At 39.2% G+C, this 19184-nt stretch overlaps 2 long non-coding RNA genes across 2 annotated transcripts; both read right to left on the reverse strand.

Moving 5' to 3' along the window:
* Nucleotides 1-433: 433 nt before the first annotated feature.
* On the reverse strand, nt 434-2933 carry LOC103188926. Its single transcript, XR_489014.2, has 3 exons — nt 2772-2933; nt 1593-1696; nt 434-765 (listed from the first exon to the last, which is right to left on the reverse strand). It is a non-coding gene; the product is annotated as an uncharacterized LOC103188926 (long non-coding RNA).
* Nucleotides 2934-5720: 2787 nt separating this feature from the next.
* On the reverse strand, nt 5721-9331 carry LOC103188930. Its single transcript, XR_489015.2, has 3 exons — nt 9283-9331; nt 8258-8342; nt 5721-5853 (listed from the first exon to the last, which is right to left on the reverse strand). It is a non-coding gene; the product is annotated as an uncharacterized LOC103188930 (long non-coding RNA).
* Between the last annotated feature and the right edge of the window lie 9853 nt (nt 9332-19184).

Consider the following 19184-nt stretch of genomic DNA (forward strand, 5'->3'; position numbering starts at 1 on the left):
CACGATTCAAATTCTTTATTGAGGGGTTACATAAAAAGTACTACAGATAAGATAGTTATGTATCGTTCCTTATTAATATTATGTTTTGTATTTTCATTCTGTGCACTAATTCCCTCTAATATAAAGTATCATCATAATCATCCTTAAATTTGATACAGCGCCTTTCACGGCAGGAGGCTGTCTCAAAGCCCTTCACAGGACTATACAGTAAAGTGTAGTGATTTTGTCAGTGAACGCAGCATTTTGTGCACAGCAATTTGGGTCCACCGGAACAGGCAGACGTAGGTTTATTGTCTCATATGAGGGATGGTACACCCAACAATGAAGGACACACCCAGCATTGCATTGGAGTGTCAGCCTAAACTATACCAGCTCAACGTCCTGATGAACTCAGGAACCCACAACCTTGTGATTCAGAAAAATGAATGCTACCAACTGAGCCAGCCTGACCATCTTACCCTGACGGAGGAACCCACTCTGGCAGATTTTGTTCAAATAAAATCTACTTGTAATAGATCGTACTTTACCTTTTCATTTCTTGGAACAATTTTCGGCAAACAATCACGCACAAATTGTTTTGGAATGAGTGACCAATTTAAAAAAAAATAAGGGATTATTACGCCCAACAAAAAAATTAACAGTTGAGTGAGCTGATGTACAACTTGGGGATAAACCCTGAGTTGGAGAGGAGATACCTGCCAGGATTCATGTTCTTGGTTGCTATCTGGAGACCACTGCAGGAAGTTGGTGGGTGATTGCTGTGTGCTGGAGGAGTAAATGGATGAGAGAAAAAATAATGAACATTCCTATTTGTGATTTAAAAAAAAGCGAAATTGCCTTAAATACTGAGTGCTAATGACATCACCTGAAGTGATGTAAATTGATGTGAGGGGAATCATTCAACATCTGTACAGATACAATTACTGCTCAGGGGCTTCAGCTGGGCTTGTTAATTCACACACATACATGTGCACACACTCACACGCACAAACACACACACAGTAACTCATCCAAGCTATGCTATTACTGAACCTTCAAAATAATTATTTTGACCAAAATTATTTTAACAAAATTAGCAGAAACAAAAAAGAACTACGGAAAGTGGAATTTATTAAAGACCCTTTTTAAATAATTTTGGAAACTGTTTTTTTTATTATTCAGATGAATTGTTCCTCATTAATTTAAATCATAGAATGATAGAATTTTACAGCACAGAAGGAGGACATTCAGCCCAGGGTGCCTGTGCGAGCTCTTTAAAAGAGCTACCAACTAGTCCCACTCCCCTGCATTTACCCCATAGTCCTACAAATGTTTCCTTGTTAAGTACCTTTACAAGTCCCTTTTAAAAGCTATTACTGAATCTGCTTCCACCACCCTTTCAGGCAGTGCATTCCAGATCGTAACAACTCTCTGGGTACAAAAATCTGTATGTGTTTAGTATGAAAAATGTACGTGGGTATCTATTAAGAATTTGTAACCAGAGTACTATTCCTATATGTTTCATTGTGTTATTGCTCCTATCTTGGTTCTTGTTAAGTATGGTGATGGGTTTCTGCATGTGTCAGACACCCGGGGCACCAAATAAAAATTACCTTGGATATCCTCCTGTTCGCAGAATACAGAAGTGAAACAGGCATCACCTGCATCGCCTATGTCCAGTTTCTATTTTGGTTTTGGAGCAAACATTGGGCTGAACCTGAACAAAATATCCCAGAGACTAATGTGAATCACTGGCATGTGAACAGATTTTGAATCTGCTATAGAGTGAAAGAGGATAAAAAGACAGAGAATAGTTGAAGTGTTTAAAACACATGAAAAGTAATGAAGGTATGATGAATATTAACATACAAGGTGAGGGTGCAGGGAGGGGGAAGAAGCTGTACAATGGTGTATTTGGAACTTGGGAAGAATAAGGGAGAAAGCTCGGAGAAGCAATGATGGCTGTAATATTGATAACACAGAGAACAGCAAGAGAAGCTGCAAGGGAGAAAGATTTGGAGACAAGGGATAAGAGAAAAAAGTTTCAACTATCAGATGAAATCTTGTAGCCTGTCCAATCAATTTAGCACACGAACATAGGAATAGAAGTAGACCATTGAGCCATTGAGCCTGCTCCGCCATTCTATTCATGCTGACCTCCAATTGACAGGTGCAACAGGAATCAAAGCTGAGTCTACGAGGATCAGTCTCACATCTCCAGTGCCCAGCAACCCACTCAAATTCATGGTTGAAAGTTGAAACGTATGAACACTGGGAGTTTATAAGAGATTGGATAGAATATGACTTCAAATACTTTGTGAATTACTTAAACCTGACAGTACATGTCATCACCGCCTTCCGTTTAATGCCGTGCTTCCAATTGGGCATTGAGGAATGTTTTGTGATTCAGGTAAACTGATGGTGGCTGGGCTCCAAGATGCTAGCTCTTGGCATGTCAGTGATGTTATCCTTCATTGATCGCCACATGAATTTACACGCACAAAGCACATCTCATCAGTAAAACTTCCCTTTTTACACTAAAAGCTTTTAAAAAAAGTGATCATCCATAGGTCAGTGCTAATCACAACACAGACAATCATCAATGGTGCTTGTGTTATGATTTCTGGTGGGGCTATAAGAACTGTAATTAAATAAGATTTTTTTTATAAATTGGTAATGTCATGCTTCAAGCTCTGGTGAAATTCGTGAAACGAAAGTGCCTGATTTTTACAGATGGTGTTGGGTGAAATGTCTCATTTAAAAATAAAAGTAGAAAGCACTTCTTCAAATACCTTTCAGCATCTTCTAATATTGCACTGGATAGTCAGTCTAAGCTGTGACCTCAAGTCCCGATGTGGGGTTTAAACCCACAACCTACTGATCCGGAGGTGAGAGTGGAACTTGTTGAACCAGGCTGATAAGAATAAGACCATGGGAATTGTAGGGAGACATGTGAATACCTGTAATTAGAAAAGAGCTCAATCTATATGAAGCAGGATGTGAATGAATCATGATAAAAATTGTTATATTTGGCATAGCCCCTTTTTACTGTTTTGCAGTGAATCATAACAAGAACTTGCATTTATATAGCGCCCTTCATCCAGAGCGCTTTAATTTTAATTTCATGCATATTTAATGATTCGGAAACATCTACGTATCCACGTCAGGATTTGAGCTCATGGTCTAAGGAAAGTCTACGTTGAGGTCAAAAGGAAGGATTTAGTCTCAGCTGACACTCCACGTGTGGCATTGTTATGGGAATGTGTGACATTGTTGCAGGTGCTGTCTTTTGGATGAAATGTTAAACTGATATCCCAGTGCCCGTTCAAAAGGACTTTAAGGATTTCATGACATTATTCGAACTTCCTGCACGCAAAATAGTTTGTCCACAATCACAGTCTGGTGCAACACCAGATTCATGCAAAAGGGGGCAGCAAGGGTAACAAATCTAACCACTCACTGCACTCATGGTTGTCTCGGATTTCCTCAGCAATTCCTGGTAATGTGCTCCAAGAGTAACGTAGTTATGCTTCAGCACTGCTAATGTTCCTCAACCTCATGTGGTGCGTGATCAGGGTGCGAATGTTAATCAATCGCAGTAACACAGGTTTTTTTGGTTCCCATGACTCTTTAACCAATTGCAAGAAACAAGATATGAATGAATCGTGCACACTAACTGCTTTGGATACTTTGGCTTCTCACTCTTAAAATCCAACAACAACAATAGGGAAAGGAAATCAACAGTAACCAGATATCTTAAACTAGACCCTTAGACGTCAGATAATTTTGTTTTTTAAAACTATGCAAACTGAAATATAACACTGATATTTCGGATTCCTGAAATAGTCATTGGATGAAATTAAATGGGCCAAAGGGCCTTCTTTATCCAATCGGTGACTTTCACAGCAACACAGGGAATATTACAGTGAAACTGCTGAAACAGCGCACAATAATAATAATCCATAGCATTTGATTTAGTGCTTCACAGAATATACTGTAAAGTAGAATGACTGTATATTTTATGGGCGAAACGCAGCAGCCAATTGCACAGCAGTGTCCTGCAAACAGTCGTGCATTGAGTGACCAAATTATTATTTTTTTTGAAGGGATTATTACCCTGGAAAAAGAACCACCAATCGACTAATAACCGGGTTTCTAGTTACTGCTAGGTAAACAGAGTAAACAATGTGAGCATAAGGAACAGATTTATTAAAGGTCTCAAACAGGAAAAAAAATCCTGCGTTCATTTATACCTACCTCAAAGTAGACTAACAACTGCATTGCAACATTGAAAATGTTCCTTTAGCACAAGAAGCCGCTGCCTGGTGTTTTTGCGACGGAGACTGCCAATTTAGTGTCTCACAAATATTTTATTACAAATACTTAAGCAAGGGCTATAATTTAGATTAATGTGAAACATAACTATGACATGTCACTGCATTGAAATGCACAGTCGTTCCTGCTGCACTGAGATCCAGGACATTATTTACCGCATTAATTCAACTGAGGTTCCAATCCTTCTGATTCACTGTGTTCATTACTCTATACCTACGTCAAACCGACTTTATCAGAATCAGTCAACATAACGATAATAGTAAAAAAAATTACACTTTTTTAAATCACATTGGTTGCTAACCCCCTCTGAAGCATCCATAATCTCCATTACGAAACCCTTGAGGCTGAATCTCTAATGCTGTTTACTATACCATGGTTCTGTACTAATGTGGTTTCTTTTGAATATGTTTGTGTTCAAATATTACCTATAAACCTGGCTATGATTATGTTTCAAAGTCACGTACCAGTAGCTCTGGGTGTATGTTCACACTCAAGTTGAATTTTCTGACTCATTGGTCAGTAATTCTCCACATGTAGGAAGGAACAATGCATATTTTTTGGTAGCTATTATAAAACATTTTTAGCTGTTGCTGACATGAAAATGAAGTTATTAAGCAAGATTAATTCTACAAAAACATTTTTAACAACCAGTTTGCCAAATAGTTTATAAGGTTCGTTATGAGTTATTTTGCTTCTCTTTCAGGAAATTGAACTTACAAGGAAACTCTATATCACAGTATTTTATGCTGTATTGTATATGTAAGGTAACTGTATCACAGTACTGTATACTGTGTAAGGTAACTCTCTATTACAACACCAAGCCTTTAATATAGTGCCTTTCACACAGGGTAGATTCCTGCAGAGTTTGACAGTGGTGGAGGTTGGCCAGGGAGAGAGGGAGGTGCTGTACTCTGTATATATAGACAGTGTATCGCAGTACTACATACTATAAAAGGTAATTATATTATATTGCCAAATACTGTATATAAGGTAACTAACATAGTGCTCTCTCTTTATCTCTCTCCTCTCTCTCTCTCTCTCTATATATATATATATAAAGTAGCAACATGTTGCAGTACAGTGCACGCAAGATAACACAGATCATGTGCCTTCCCTGTTTGGATTACCCTACTTGTTGGGGCATTGACTTGCACAGTTGAGGACATATTTGTTGTTTCAAATCAGACATGGTTATCTGTAATATAATTCTGCAGGGTGGAAAGTCTGAAGAATAGGGATACCTCTAAGGCTTGAAATTCCATCTAATCTTAGCCAACAATGCAATTGTGACTTAAAACATTTAGACTCCACAGAATTGGGGGAAAAAACATTTTCATTTCAGTCTTACCTTGGAAATCTGAAATAAAAACAGAAGTCGCTGGGTCGGCGCTCAACAGGTCAGGCAGCATGGAGAGGAGAAAGTGAATTAATGTTTCAGGTCAATGACCTTTTCGTCAGAACGTCTAATGATGATTATTTTCTGCAAATTCTATGCCGTCTATGCAAACTTTAAGACAACATTGTCTGTGGAATTCCAGACTTCAGAGAAGGAGAAAAGAAAATTGCAGAATTAAAAATTATCACTTGGATGTGTTTTATTTTCAAAACTGATCTACTAGGTGAAATAAATGATGGAAAGAGAAGCAAAAAAAATTCATAACGAACCTTACAGACTATTTGGCAAACTGGTTGTTAAAAACGTTTTTATAGAATTAATCTTGCTTAATAACATCATTTTCATGTCAGCAACAGCTAAACATGTTTTATAATAGCTACCAAAAAATATGCATTGTTCTGTGTATTAAGGTGTCTCTTTCTGTATTCCTAATCATTGTGACTGAAAAACTGATAAGACATGGGATGGAATTGTATTGTTTGCAAGTTCTTTGGATGCTAAATGCAGGGCTGCAATTACTGCTGAAGTACTGATGCTTAACTTACTGCTCAATTACCTCTCCTATCTTAATATGTGTCAGTCTGGCTCAGTTGGTTGCAATCGAACCACTGAGTCAGAGGTTGTGGGGTTCAAGCCACATAGAAACTCATTTAGCTCATTGAACTCATTTAGTTTACTAAATAATAATGCTTATATTTAATATAGCATCGGTTTGGCTGGTTTTATATCTCAAAATACTTTGCAAGATTTACTATAAAGTGTAGTGACTGTGTATCTTTTAGGCAAATTCAACTCTTTTTTTGCAATTTGCACATAGCAGGCTCCCACAGCAGCCAAGAACTGAACTCCAATGCAGTGGTGGGGGATCCAAATGAGCCATGGAGTGAGGGTTTAAAGATTCTGTTTCACCATTTGAAAAGAGAAGGGAGTTTCTCCTGGTCAACGATGCTGCAGATAAAAGCAATGATTCACTTAATGGCTGTTTGCCATTACACTTCACGGTAAATCTTATAAAGTGCTTCGAGATGCAAAAGCAACAAGGTCCTATATCAAATATAATAATAATAATATTATTAATCATTGGCAGGAATTTAAGCCATTCAATGGAAATTTCATGCAGTGGTGCACACTTTACAGCTCAGTAGCAGGGAAAGAACCTTAAGTACTGCATTGCTGTACTTAAATTGGGAAATATTGCATTCACTGTTTTTAATATTGTTTACTTTGATGAGCATTGAAAAATCACCAAAAATATCATTAAGAATAATCCTTGCATTTGATATGACGCCTTATCACATTGTCAAGATGACTCAAAGCCCATTCACAGGGCATACCATAAAGTGGAGTGACTGTGCATTATGTGAGTGAAATTCCGCAGCCAGTTTGCACTCAGCAATGACCCACAAACAGCCATCGAACAAATTTTTATTTGATGACTGTTGGCCAGAACATCAGGAGAAACTCCCTTCTCTTTTCGAATTGTGCCATGGGATCTTTAACGTCCAACTAAACAGACAGAACCACGGTTTAACATCTCATCCGAAAGACTGCACCTCCGACAATGCAACACCCCCCAGCACTGCATTGGAGAGTCATTTTAAAAACTATGTGATTGCAATGCAAAGGTCCAGGTGAGCCATGCAGCGAGATTGTGCGTGTGGTGAGAGTGGGTGGGCGATGCCGATAGATATACGGCAACAGGAGTCTCCATCATCCAGACGTTCCTGAACTTGTTGCATGGGAGACTCTTCTTTTGCTGGTAGGTGACACCTACACCTCAGCCTTCCTTTGACCTGCTCCGTCTTCCCCCACCTCCACACGTTGCCCGGTTCCACCACTGTCTCACACCGCAGGCCGCCAAAACCCTCATGCATGCATTCATGACATTGAGACTCGATTATGCTAACTCATTGCTTGTCGCCCTCCCCAACTCCTCTCTCCATAGGCTGCAGATCAACCAAAACTCTTCCTCACTAGGCTCCGTGACCCTATCACCCCCATCCTCGCCCGACTCCACTGGCTTCCCATCACACAGAGGTTACAGTTCAAGATCCTGGTCCTCACCTTCAAAGCCCTCCATGGCTCGCACCCCCCTACTTCCTAACCTCTTACCATCCTGCTCACTCCCTCTGCTCAGCGGGCTCTGCCTGCTTCATGTCCCCGCCTTGCTCGCCCCACTATTAGCAGGCAGGCCTTCCGCCACTCTGCCCCCACCCTCTGAAATTCCATCCTGCAGTCCCTCCGCCTAGCAGCTTCCCTTGCCATCTTCAAGACTCATCTCAAGACCCTCCTCTTTGACCGTGCTTTCGATCTCCTTGCTTCCCCATTGGCCTCCACGGGATATCCTCCTGATGTGAAAGGCACTACACAAGTGTAATTTTGTTGTTGTTGTGTGGGACACTGCTGTGATTATGATTCGCCTACAAAATATACAGTCAATTTGCAGTATAGTCTGTGAAGCGCTTTGAGATGTCTCGAAGACATGATAAGGCGCTATATTAAATGGAAGTATTATTATTATCATCAGCAGTGTTATTATTATTATACCTGGCCTGGTATAGATGGAGCCACATATCTTTATGGAGGTCCTTGACATCAGAGCCTACGGTGCTTCGGAGCAGTTCCACTATTACTGTAAGAAAGCCTAAAAACATAAGGTCAACTCAATCCATCAAAGACAATATTTCCACGCAAAAACAAAATCATTATTGATGCAGTGCTTTATCATTATTAAAACATCTCAGGCGCTTCACCCAATGCAGATAGCCGCTACTCTCTGCCAGCAATAATCGCACCCGCGGCAATTAACCGATAAGGTGCCATATCAAAATTCAAGGATTACTATCATTGCTAACATTATTAGCATTAAAACGTATTAACCCAATTTCCACCGTTGTAGTGTTTCGAGAAGAAGAAAAAAAAAGTGAATAAACTCAACCTCTGGTATGAACCCGAGCAACAACAACAACAACAAAAAAAATAAGAATAAGAATAAGAAGAATAAGAAGAAGAATCATTTGAATTGGACTTTGCTTTCTTCCAACAAACAAATTAAATAAATAAATAAATAAATAAATAAAAATCCTCTGCAAAGAGAAAGAGAGAGAGAGAGAGAGAGAGAAAAAAAAAAAAAACCCTGTCTCGGTGCAGGAAGGGTGTTGGGAGACAGGCGTGTTCCCTTCGCTGCTGTGTTGCGTGACTGGAATCACATCGCTCAAGTGGCTGTACCTGCCCTGCAATGCTCGGCATCTCACGTAGCCCTGAGTCGGACTCGCACGCGAACTCGTCTCGTCTCGATTTGCACGAAGCCAATTGTTAAATGGACAATTGGGTGAATTTCTGGATCTGGTTTACATTGTGCATTCATTCCCCCCTCTCCCCACACACACCCCACCCACCCAACCACACACACACACACACACACACACCCACCCACACCCTGTGATTGCTTGCACAGCGTTAGAAGCGCTCACACACTACACTACACTACTCTCTCTCTCTCTCTCTCACTCACTCACTCGCTCGCTCGCACACACGCACAGTGCAGAGTTAGGGGGGAGTTTAACATTTACGTGATTAAAAGGCATTGCACGGGAAACGGTCCAAACAGCAGCTCCACAGGGACTGCAAATGCTCAGAGTTGAAAGAATCCCGAGGAGGAGGGAGTGGGAAGGGGAGTGGGGGGGAGACCCCCTGGGATTACAGTGGCGTTGCATTAATTCTGCACCAGGATCTGAACGTTTGCAGTTGAACTTTGCTGAACTTTCCAGCAGCTGAAGCTTTTTGCCAGTCTCGATTTTGCAACGAGAAGCCTCGTCTCTCTTTAATTCTTGCAGCTGACTATAAACGTGCGTTTTTTTAAGTGCCAAAGCATCATCGGGTTAATCAACACGACCTCAACAGTCGGGTATCAATCGTATGAAATATTGGGGCTCGAAAAAGTCTTTTGGGAGTGAGTGGGAAGTGCCTGATGTTGATTTTGTATTCTGCTGCACCAGAGTGGCTTAGGAGTCTCCCATCTCAAATGGGAATAAGTTATTTTTTTTGACTTGCCATTGCTGGTGTCAGCTTGTATTTTGCCCACACAATACATAATATGTTTTAGAGTAATGTTATCAAACGTTTTCCTTTTCAACATTCTCCCATTTGATTGTATCAGCTCAGCTCCGAGCAAAGTACCAGCAGGTACGGTTACCATCCTCTGCGCTTATTATTGTTCCACAGTTGGATCGCACAATTTTCTTTGACATGATAACAACAATAATAATCCTGGCATCTGATACATCATTGAGTCGTCTCAACGCACTTCACAGGACATACGCTAAAGTGAATTGACTGTGTATTTTGTGGGCAAAATGGTATAAGTCGCAATGCTTGGATGTTACTCACCCCGTCCCTTCCCAAGTACTTATCGTCTCTGCAAACAACAACCGCCTCAAAAAATTCAAACTAGATTAGTCAGACACGACCTGCCCTTCACAAACCCATGCTGACTCTCTTTAATTAGCTCATACCTGACCAAATGTTCAGTCACTCTGCCCTGATGATGGATTCCAGTATTTTCCCTCCAACTGGTGTTAAGCTGACAGCTCTGTAGTTTCCTGGTTTCTCCCTCCCTTCTTAAATAAAGGGGTGACATTCGCAATTTTCCAATCTAAGGGCCCAATTCCTGAATCTAGTGAGCTTTGGAAAATTATGACAAATGCATCTGCAATTTCCTCTCCTGTTTCCTTTTAACACCCTGGGATGGAAACTATCAGGTCCTGGAGATTTGTCTCTTGAGTCTGTCTCATTATTTTCTCCATTACCTTTTTTTTATTTATATTAATTTTATTTAGCATTTCTCTTTGACTTATTTTTAGGTTCCCCTATACGGCTGGTATTTTGTTTTAATCCTTTACTGTAAAAACAGTAGCAAAGTATTTATTTAACAAGTCATCCATTTCCTTATTTTCCATATGGTCTCACCTACACCTGTCTTTAAAGGAACCACATTCCACTTGACATTCTCTTTCTTCTAATATATTTATAAAAGCTTTTACTATTGGTTTTAATGTCCCTTGCGAGTTTTCTTTTCACACTCCCCTTTTGCTCCTCTTGTTACACTGTAGGAGGATTTAATTTAACAGGAATTGGGTGATATCTCGTGACAGGAAATAGTCTACCAAATCTTTGCTTGGCACAGCATTATGTGTTGAGTCAAAACATTCAACTGAGCTTGGATATTGAAATATTAACCAACTTAATATTCTCAGCACCAACCTGTGAGCATATCCCTCCACTGCCCCCCTTCCCCACAACGAGAAAATGATACGTCTCCAAGATCTGGATAATCCATTTTACATTTCTCTGAAAGGAACTGCTGTACAGTTATAATGAAGAGACACAACTGTAGATGCTGGAAGTACACTGCAGGTAATCAGTATCTGAGAGACAGAAATAGGTTAAGGTGTCGAGCTTGACTTTTCATCAGAACACTAGTTGCTTTATTGGAATAATAATATTCCTTGCATTTTACATAGCACTTTATCATGTCTTCGAGACTTCTCAAAGCGCTTCACAGAATACACTGTAAAGTGAATTACTGTAAATTTTATGGTCAAAGCAAAATTGAAATAATAATATTCTTGTGCATTTCATTGGGATGACATCTCAAAGTGCTTCGTGGGATTTACTGTAAAGTGTGGTGGTTGTGCATTTTGTAGACAAGCATGTCCACCAATTTGTGCACAGCAACATCCCACAAACAACTGTGAAGTGAATGACCAATGTTATCTGGGTAGTTGTTGGCCAGGACACTTCTCTTTTCAAATACTATTGGATCTTTAATACTCACCTGAACAGGCAAATAGCATCTTGCACCTCTGACACTTGACTTTTATATCTAAAATTCATCTCATTAAATACAAACAAGATCACAAGTTTACAAGAAAAGTATGGATGAAGATCCTTGAGCCCATTTGAACTCATCCTTCAAGAATCATCCTTCATTCTATCCGTTCGATGCCCAATACAGAGTTGTGCAGTTTCTCGAATAAGTTCAGCAAACTAGCCGCTACCATGCTTCCTGATGAATTGTTCTGCCTGAAATTCTAATTTGACATCAAACTATCCAGAGCTCATGCCGTCAGTGTGGGAGATGACTTGCGTGCTATAAGGCATCAGAAAAAGAATTAATAACTTATTTTCTGGATGCTTTTTGACACCAGATATAAAATTGAAGGGTGATATACAGGAGTAACTGCCTTTGTTAAAGATTTCTGTTAAGCCTCAGTTAATGGGAGGACATTTACTGTGATTGTTCCCAACACTGTGGCCAGTGGGCAAGAGAATGCTTTCAATGGTAAATTTCACTCTAATAAGGGACCACATGTGTCAGACTCAATTATGTAGAATATTTACCAGATGCAATGCCGTCTATGTGAGAGTCAGTCTGTTGGGAACGAAAATTATCCAAAATCTATTCACACAGATGTTACACATGGATAGAGGGTAACTGCATTGTACAGATTATATTCACCAGTTTACAGCACTGTTATGGTGAATATTGGTTGTCAGATACAACATGTGGCATATTCATCAATTCATGTATTCAGATATTTCATCATTTCAGACATTTACTTATCTGTCATAATTCTTATAATGACTTCCTAGAAGTGGGATTATTAAAACATATTCATTGCATGCTTGCTATTGCTGGGGAAACTTGAAATTTTAATGGTAAAACATTTTAAAAGTTAATTTCAGACAAAAAAGTGTTTCTGCCTGTTAATGATTACCCTTCATTCTGTTGAACAAGTAAATTCAAGGTCATAAATCCTGGTCTGTACTGAGTGAACTGCTCCGCTCTTTCACTGGGCTCCTATCCAGGGCCTTGGGATGTCCTCCCGATGTGAAAGGTGCGATACAAGTGTAATTTTGTTGTTGTTGTTAATCTTGCAAGACAAAGCCTGATGGGTAGGGTGGTCCTAGCTGGGCAAGCAGCTGGACATTTGCCAGACAGTGCTCTCAATGGGAAGCTACACGGTTGTAGCTGGTTAGGCTCCAGCAGTTATCCCAACACAAACATTGAGGTCCCCAAGCCTTGGCTCTTGCTAACCTGCACTTAATAGTCTCTGGAATTAGGTAAGTAGTGTGCGTCCCTCCAGGGAGAGAGTGCACATTCCATTCCAGATGCGTGTAGATGGCACACATATGTAGAACTCTGTCTGCTTGGATAGTCTTAATCATGGGAATGAGTTTCTGCATGTGTCAGATCCCCCAAAATAGCCAGGAGCGCAATGAGATAACAATTGTCCTGAATGCCCATGGATTTGGAAGGGAAAATCAGACCGGGTTCCCACTTCTGTCTATCCACAGACTCCTGTTGAAAGATATGCATGAGTGGGGCCAGGATTGTGTCCCATGCAATCGAATATTCTGATTGTTAAAGCTCACACAAGAACTTGGGTTAAGAAATGGTGGGTGACTGACAGCCATGAAAACACAGTCTAATAGAAATAGTAAGGATTATAAATTATAAACGAGTCAAAATGTCTTCACGAGAGGAGGGAGAGAATTGATTAGACAGAAAACAAATTAGATGATTGGAAGAAGTTAATGGATTTGTCTTCATTGTTGCCATGTCTTCATGTTTCTCTGAGTCCCACAGCTTCTTTCTTGCTTTTTTACCCTCCCTTAAATTTTGCAATAATTCATGTCACAAAGGTCTGGCTGGTTGCTCCAATAATGTTGTTTGTGAAGTAACATTCTCAGTGCCCCTCTGCTTCAGAACACATTCTGGATGATATCAGCCTAAAAATGATATATTAGAAGTTGAAGGTTGTTTATTCTAAGGGATTGCTTTCAAGATTACATCATCAGCATAGGTCACCAGATTGAGAAGGGTCTTGCATCTGTTTCCCACTAAATTCTCAGACCTGAGCCTAGCGATGGGAATTGTTCTAGATGGCTGTTTGTGGGACATTGCTGTGCACAACTGGCTCCTGTGTTTTGCCCAGAAAATACAATCATTCCATTTTATAGTGTATCCTGTTAAATGCTTTGAGACGTCTCGGTAACCTGATAAATTGCTATATCAAATGCAAGGATTATTATTATGACAATTCTTTTCCATTACATTTCATGGCAATCACACTATTTCCCTTTTAAAAGTTCTTAAAATGGAAAGAATCAAGAATGTGACAATAAGAGCATGACACTGAAAGGTGAAGGAATTAAAGAAGCAGAAGAACAGGTGCGAAAACAGGGGCAATGCTTTGCCCTGCAGTTGACCATATTCAGCTGGTTAAGCAAGAATTTCAACATTGAGCACCCTGTCTTGGCACAAAATCTGTACGGTAGATATCGATCAATCTCAGGTACATAATGTTGGCAACCAGAACTACTGCTTAAAAGATGGTTAATCTGCGTGCTTGCTCATCAGGTGAGAAGAATTTATGGAAGGGATCCACTGATTATAATCCTTAGTGAATTACCCAATGAGAACAATCTTCTAAGTCCATTTGAAGAGAACACGGCATCTTCACTTTTATAAGGAACTAATAGAGTGAAAGAAATAGAGTGAAACAACTTAAAGGCTTTATTGTACAGATAATCGATCAAAGTCAGAAGAGCAGAGGGTACAAGCTGGACGTAACCTGGAGAAGATTGCATAGTGAAGGTGGCACAAGATCATGGATGGATGTGCTAAACTTGGCAAGGTGACTTCAAAGGATTTATGTCCAGAGGTCCTCTGTTGGTTTATCTGGTAAGAACATTGCCCAATATTAAATTTGAGCAATACAGATTAGGAAGGTCCTAGGTTTGATGCCCAGCCTATGCTGGGTTAACTGATCCTAGCTAGGTAATGACAAAGCTATGCACTTCTTCTCAGTATCTGATGAAGAATTGTCCATTTAAGCAATCAAATGAATCTCCTTCTCTTACTGTTACTGAAGAGTGGTCCTGCAAACAGCAATCTCTACTCAAGTGAAATTGTTTTTCCAAGAAAAGTTTCAGAAGATGCATTTGCAAACAAATCTGTCTGTACGTGACTTTGTAAAATGTAATTAATTTTTTTCCCTATATTCCGATAAAATTGAATGCAACTGGAACATAAGCTGGAATGTGTTGTCACCTCCCAGCCTTGCCCTTTTTCTTGCACCATTCCCTGTTCGAGTCCCTTCACCCATAAAATTCACAGTCAATCCAGTTTACAGGATATTTTGTTAAGCACTTTGAGATGACTCACTGAAGTGATAAAGCGCTATATCACTGCAAAGATTATTATTATTATAATTACCCATCCCAGCATCGTCACTGTGCATGTTCACAAAGGGGTTGAATTGTAATTGGCACTGTATCTCCTCTCATGGCTTCTCTTTCTGTCCCCATACAGTCAATTGCATCATTCGGGAGATGGGGGGGAGAATATTTAATTCCCTTTTTGCTCATAAAATTGAGGTTATATATAATAACTTTCCAGTAGTCAAAGTACTGTAATTTATTGGCAATACAATCTCTCCAGTGCACTACAACTGAAGCATTTGTCGAAACATAGTCAGTTATTTGAACAGAATTCCTTTGATCTGCAGATGAAATGTATTAAGCTTAATAAATCCAAAAAACCAATACAGCCAAACGTTGATTGACATAAGACTTGTGACTATTGGCAAAACTTGTGAACGCACGACTGAATTTATAATCCATGATTAACTGAACTCTTTGACTTTGCAAATGGTTGTTTAAAATTGTGCCACACATTGCTTCAACCCTCTTCCCCCAACCCACCCTTGATTTTTTGGGGGCTTAAACATAGTTTATTTTGCCCACAAAATATACAGTTAATTCCCTTTACAGTATATTCTGTGAATCACTTTGACACTCAATGACATGATCAGGTGCTATCTATATCAAATTATTTACATAATTACAAATTTAACCTAAACTCGGTTTCCACATTTGTGAAAAATAATAATAATTTGATCACTCAATCCACAACTGTTCTTGGGACACTGCTGTGCACAATTGGCTGCTGCATTTCACCCACAAAATACAGTAAATTCACTTTACAGTATATTGTGTGAAGTGCTTTGAGATGTCTCGAAGATGTGATAAGGTGCCATTATACAAGGATTATTATCATTATTAATTGAACTCTTCTAAATTCTTCCATGTTACAAATGGTTTTTTAAAATGTTTGAAAAACACATTACTCCGACCCTCTTCCCCCAATCCACCCTGGGTTTTTTTGGCTTGTACATTGTTGAAGTTCAACCTAAACTTGGTTTCGACATGTGCGAAGGAATTGGACGTCATTCACAAATAAATAGGATAAACCAATGAATAATATCAATGGTTACATTGGAGAGAGTGGTTAAACTAAAGAGGTAGATTTCCCAATCCACCAGCCACCCTTTTAAACCACAGCCACTTTCATCCACCTCCTTTGCATGTTCTTTCTGAACAGCCGCGGAAGTAACTCTACCCTCATTACACTGAGAGGCTGCAGTATTATGACATGTGTTCGCACGAAATGTCCTGATTGATGACTTTTCGGTGTTCTTCAAGCAGAAAGCACCTCCTCGGCCACCACAGTTCTCTCATTTCCACAGCTAGTCAGGGTCAATCTGGGTATTTGGATAGCTTGACCCTTGCTTTGAGTAATCAGTCAGACAGAACCGAGTCCCGCACGCTAACCTCTTACCCAAACACGATTAACTTCCCAAGAAGGATGTTAAAGAGACAGCATCAATCTTATCGCTCTGCAAAGCTATTAAAACAGGCTCTGGAGATAATCCACGACTTTTCTTTGCAAATTCCACTATCACACTCCCCCACCCACCTCCACCCACAACTCATAAATCTGAGCTAAATGAGAGAAGTGACTATGTTTGACTCAGAATCAATTTTCTCTTAACAAAGCTTTACCTATTAGATTCAGTGACTGTTACTAAAAATGTGATTTTTTTTTAAACTCGGAATAATTTAGGCAGGAAAGTGTGAGTTTCAAATGAAATGTAAATTCTAAAAGGTTAAAGTTTCACTTTGATTTTAAAAAAATCACTAACTTCCTTTGTTTCAGGTGTTTCCAAGAACAAATTAAAAATTATTATAAGCGTTGCAATTCATTTAATGTTGCACCTTTATCAAAGCTAGATTTTTTTTTAAACTCGGAATAATTTAGGCAGGAAAGTGTGAGTTTCAAATGAAATGTAAATTCTAAAAGGTTAAAGTTTCACTTTGATTTTAAAAAAATCACTAACTTCCTTTGTTTCAGGTGTTTCCAAGAACAAATTAAAAATTATTATAAGCGTTGCAATTCATTTAATGTTGCACCTTTATCAAAGCTAGATTTTATTTAGTGGCAATTATTGTTTACAACCTCAGAGCAAGAATGTGGCAGGATGTAAATGCTGTCCTTTTTAGCTAATGAAACCCCAATGCTAATAGCGTGCTCATTTCTAATCTGCGGTAAATAAAGCATAAATCAAAACCAGTTCTCTTCAGGTATCTGACTTGACCCAGGGTGAGTTGAGAAGGATAACCTGTCCGCACGCAAAGCTGTCTAACAAACGCCCCAGGCTAAGATTGAGAAGTAGAATGAAATAGTTGCTCAGAAACTCCTTATGAGTTTCTGACTGAAGTTCCTTTCCCATGCCTCGACACTCAACTGTAAATTATGCAAGAAGTAATGGCACGATTCCCTTAAGCAGTGTTAGTTTACATAAGACTTTTAAGATGTTTAAACTAAACTTCCAGCCCCAAATCTCATTTGTTCCCAACCAAGTATTGAATGACTATAGGAAGCATTACAACTGGGGATAAAACAAACAAAACAATTTTAAATAATCAACACTTTTGCTCCTCTGCTATAATAATTTTTGCATTTAATAATCATCCTTACATTTGATATAGCAGCTTATCATGTCTTCGAAACGTCTCAAAGCGCTTCACAGAATACGCTGTGAAGTGAATTGACTGTATATTTTGTGGGTAACCCATTAATTGTTTCTCTCTGTAAATGGCAGATTGGAATTTTTCACCCAAACAAAAATGTCGGATTGAAATGGAAATGGAGGCATGACATATAGTGAATGTAGAACGCTTGGGAACACTAAGAAACTTTGGATCTATGGTTCCCAAAGCTTTTCAGTGTATTGATAAACTAATCCATGCAGAATTATTTGCTATCAACATCTCCATTATTGTAGCATGCAATAGTAGAAGGTGAACTAGATGGACCTTGTATATTTTTGTCTAACAATTCTTATGTTCCTATGAAATACATGTGTTAATGTCCCTTCCTAACATTGCAGTTATAACATCCTTGCATTTTATATAGCACGTTATCACATCGTTGATGTCTCAAAGAATATACTTTAATTATAATTCAAGTATAAATACAACATAGCAGGCCAACACCTCTGATTTTCCATTGATTGATACCAGATTTTCTTAAAGTGAACTTGTACCACAGGGGGGACTAAATTCTGGATGGTCATTAATGTTCCTTAACATAAGCAAAACTAGAGAAGCTAGTCTTATGCCCTTTTAATACTCTTTTTTTATTATTATTATTATAATACAATCAATTTGATACAGTCCCCCATTTAACTGTCATTGATTCAATGTTAAAATTCAATGGAGCTTGGGGCATCTTCAGTAACAATGAGATAACTAACTAAATTTAATCTGTCTCTCGGCTAGTTTGGATATGGAGCAACGTGGGCCAGGACAATGAAAGAACACCATGTTCTTCTCTGAAACAAAGCATTAGGATATTTTATATTCAACTCATCCCCATAACTTGGCACTGAGTTGTTGGTTTATTCAAGAAACCTTTCAACAATGCAGCTCGCCCTTAGCGCTTCACTTCAGTGTCAGCCTTAACTGTTCCTAAATACCTTTATAAATTCTTCTCAATCCTCGGTGTACCTGCCTCTATTAAAGCTCTGGCTTGCAGTGTTAACAGGAGCCAAGTGAGAAGAATCCCTCCCCTCAGTGACTTCTGTTCCTCTATGTCCTTCTGGCAGGCCCGGTTGGCTGGTCTGTTGTCAACAGTGCCTTGAAGTACAGCAGAGCCCCTTGGCTTAAGAACCAGCTCAGCACCACTCAGACCCCGGTTACCCTTATTAAGTGAGTTTCTCCTGATGTCCTGGCCAGCAATACTCGGAGAAAATTGGTCACTCATTTCACAAGTTGTTTGTGGGATATTGCTGTCCCATGTTGCTGTTTGTAAAATTGGCTGCCATGTTTGCCAATAAACACACAACCAGTTTTATAACTCAATCTGACATCGCTATTTCAATGTTTAGGTGCTATTTCAAATGCAAAATTTAGCATTATAGGTTGAAACATATATTTGCACTTCCATTGAGAAAGATGCTGAGATGCTAATTTCACGCTGGAGTACTTAAACTGTATTTTGTCTTATGCGTATTTTGTCTGTACATTAATTAACACCTATACTTGTTCTTTTCCTTTAAGTCTG

The sequence above is a fragment of the Callorhinchus milii genome, unplaced genomic scaffold, assembly GCF_018977255.1.
Source record: "Callorhinchus milii isolate IMCB2004 unplaced genomic scaffold, IMCB_Cmil_1.0 Scaffold22, whole genome shotgun sequence".
Taxonomy (NCBI): domain Eukaryota; kingdom Metazoa; phylum Chordata; class Chondrichthyes; order Chimaeriformes; family Callorhinchidae; genus Callorhinchus; species Callorhinchus milii.